A 3555-nucleotide genomic window follows, 5' to 3' on the forward strand; every position below is an offset into this window, starting at 1 on the left:
GAAATGCAAGGTTCGGCATGGTGCATCAAACAACATAAAGTATTTAGGGTTTTTCATTACACGGGAATTCCAAACCGAATCCCGCTAGAACTTTGGAAAAGGTCAAGGTTTAGCGAGGGAAAAAAGAAAAAGAAAAGGTAACGCCCGAATTTTGGCGAGTAAAGAAAAGAAAAAATTCAACTGCAAAATTCGGGGCGTTACAAACCTATCCCCCTTAAAAGAATCTCGCCCTCGAGATTCAGGGCTGGCTAGCAAAGAGCTCAGGGTACTTGGCCATCAGATCATCTTCACGCTCCCAGGTTGCTTCTTCCTCAGAGTGATGATCCCATCTGACTTTGCACATTCTGATCGTCTTCCTTCGGGTGACTCTATCTGCAATCTCAAGGATCTGCACTGGCTTCTCAACGTAGGTCAAGTCCTCCTGGACTTCCAGACCTTCCACTGGCAACTGCTCTTCTGGCACACGCAAGCACTTCTTCAACTGAGACACATGAAAGACATTATGCACAGCAGACAAATTCTCGGGCAAACTGAGCTGATAGGCCACTTCTCCACGTCTTGCAAGAATCTGATACGGACCAATGTAGCGGGGTGCTAGCTTGCCTTTCACTCCGAATCTTCTGACTCCTCTGATCGGTGACACTTTCAGATAGACAAAGTCTCCGACTTCGAAACTCAGCTCTCTTCTTCTTGTGTCTGCATAGCTTCGCTGCCTCGACTGCGCTATCTTCAGATTCTCTCGGACCATCTTGATGTTCTCTTCGGCTTCAAGCAAAATATCTGGCCCAAATACTTGCTTCTCTCTAGGCTGATCCCATTGCAACGGAGTTCTACAACTCCTTCCATAAAGCGCTTGAAACGGTGACATCTTCAAACTGGCCTGATAACTGTTGTTATAGGAAAACTCTGCATAAGGCAATCGCTTATCCCATCCGGACTGATCTTGCAACGCACGGGCTCTCAACATGTCTTCGAGAATTTGATTGGTTCTTTCGGTCTGGCCATCTGTCTGCGGGTGATAAGCTGAGCTGAAATTCAGATGCGTGCCCAAAGCTTCATGCAGCTGCTGCCAGAAATGAGAGGTGAACTGCGTTCCTCTGTCTGACACTATCTTCTTTGGCACACCATGAAGACAAACGATCCGAGACATATACAACTCTGCCAATACTGCACTGCTGTAGCTGGTCTTGACAGGTATGAAGTGGGCTGACTTGGTCAAGCGGTCCACTACTACCCAAATGGAATCGTAGCCGGCTCGAGTGCGAGGCAATCCGACTATGAAATCCATACTGATTTCATCCCATTTCCACTGAGGGATCTGCAACGGTTGCAACAATCCAGCAGGTCTCTGGTGCTCTGCCTTAATTCTTCGACAACTATCGCACATAGCCACATGCTCTGCGATTTCCCTTTTCATTCCGTACCACCAGAATTTCTTCTTTAGATCCTGATACATCTTCTCACTGCCAGGGTGAATCGAATAAGCTGTCTCATGAGCTTCCTTAAGGATCAACTCCCGAACAGACTGGACATTGGGAACACACAAGCGGTCTTTGAACCATATCACGCCTTCTGCATCTTCTCGAAAATCTTTGCCTTTGCCATCTAGAATCAGTCGCCGAATCTCACTGATCTTCTCATCACTCTTCTGCGCTTCTTTGATTTCGCGCTCCAAGGTAGGTTCCAACTCGACTGTGACTCCTCGCGAATTGTTCAGAAATCCGAGACTCAACCTGTCAAACTCCTTGGCCAACTCATAAGGCATCGGACGAGCGACCATCAGATTGACTTGACTCTTTCTGCTCAAAGCATCTGCCACTACGTTTGCTTTGCCTGGATGGTAATGAATCTCCAACTCATAGTCTTTGATCAACTCTAACCATCTTCGTTGCCTCATGTTCAACTCTGACTGAGTGAATATGTACTTCAGACTCTTGTGGTCTGTGTAAACATCGCATTTCTGTCCATACAGATAGTGCCTCCATGACTTCAGTGCGTGAACCACTGCTGCCAACTCTAGATCATGGATTGGGTAATTCTTCTCATGAACCTTCAACTGTCGGGACGAGTAAGCCACAACTCTTCCCTCTTGCATCAACACACATCCCAAACCTGTGTAACAAGCATCGCAATACACCGAGAAGGGCTTGTGCACATCAGGCAAGACTAGGACAGGCGCTGTAGTCAACTTCTCTTTCAGCGCTTCAAAGGCCTCTTGGCATTTCTGGGTCCACTTGAACTCAACTTTGTTGCCTAGCAACGCTGTCATTGGCTTCGCAATCTTCGAAAACCCTTCAATGAATCGCCGATAGTATCCGGCCATTCCAATGAAACTCTTGATTCCTCTAGCATCTGTTGGCGCTTTCCAGTTCAAAATGTCTGCCACTTTCTTCGGATCCACAGCCAATCCTTCCTTGTTGATTATGTGACCCAAAAACAGGACTTCACTGATCCAGAACTCACACTTACTCAACTTTGCATACAACTGGTGCTCTCGCAATCTCTGCAATACCATCCTCAAATGATATGCGTGCTCTTCTTCGCTTTGAGAATAAACCGGAATGTCATCAATGAATACCACCACAAACTTATCGAGATAATCCATGAATACACTGTTCATCAAATTCATGAAGAACGCTGGCGCATTGGTCAAACCAAAAGACATCACTGTGAACTCATACAACCCATACTTGGAAATGAATGCCGTCTTCGGAATGTCCGAAGGTCGGATCCTGAGCTGATGATAACCTGACCTCAGATCTATCTTGGAGAACACACTGGCTCCTCTCAACTGGTCGAACAGATCCTCTATTCTGGGCAAAGGATACTTGTTCTTGATCGTGACCTCATTCAAAGCTCGATAATTGATACACATCCTCTTGGTGCCATCTTTCTTCTCCACAAATAGGACAGGGGCGGCCCAAGGCGAGGTGCTTGGCCGAATGTAACCTTTCTCTGACAGCTCATCAATTTGCTTCTTAAGTTCATCCAACTCTGGTCCAGATATTCTGTAAGCTCTCTTGAAAATAGGGGCGGTTCCAGGAAGAAGCTCTATAGCAAACTCAACTTTCCGCTCTGGTGGCATACCCGGTAAGTCCTTTGGAAACACATCTGGGAACTCGGACACAACCTTGATGCTCTCAATTGGATCTGCTCCACTGCTATCTACAGCTATCTGATAACAACTTCCTTTCTTTGGCTCGGGCGGGACTAACTCGGTCACCACTTCCTCTCCTAGTGGGGACACCAACTTGATTGTCCTTTTATCACAACTGATAACTGCCTGATACTTATCTAACCAATTCATCCCTAGGATGACATCTATTCCCTGAGTACCCATTACTATAAGGTTGGCGGGAAATGCTATCCCCCTTATTTCCACACTTATATTCAAACAAATGCTATCAGCTCGAATTCTACCACCAGCTGAGTCAATTTGAATGGGGGTTGACATGGTAGTAGTTGGAAGATTATGTGCTTCTACCCATGATGCAGTAATGAAAGAATGCGTTGCTCCAGTATCAAATAACACTTCTGCAATATGGGAGTCGACTG

Source organism: Zea mays, chromosome 2, assembly GCF_902167145.1.
Source record: "Zea mays cultivar B73 chromosome 2, Zm-B73-REFERENCE-NAM-5.0, whole genome shotgun sequence".
NCBI lineage: Eukaryota > Viridiplantae > Streptophyta > Magnoliopsida > Poales > Poaceae > Zea > Zea mays.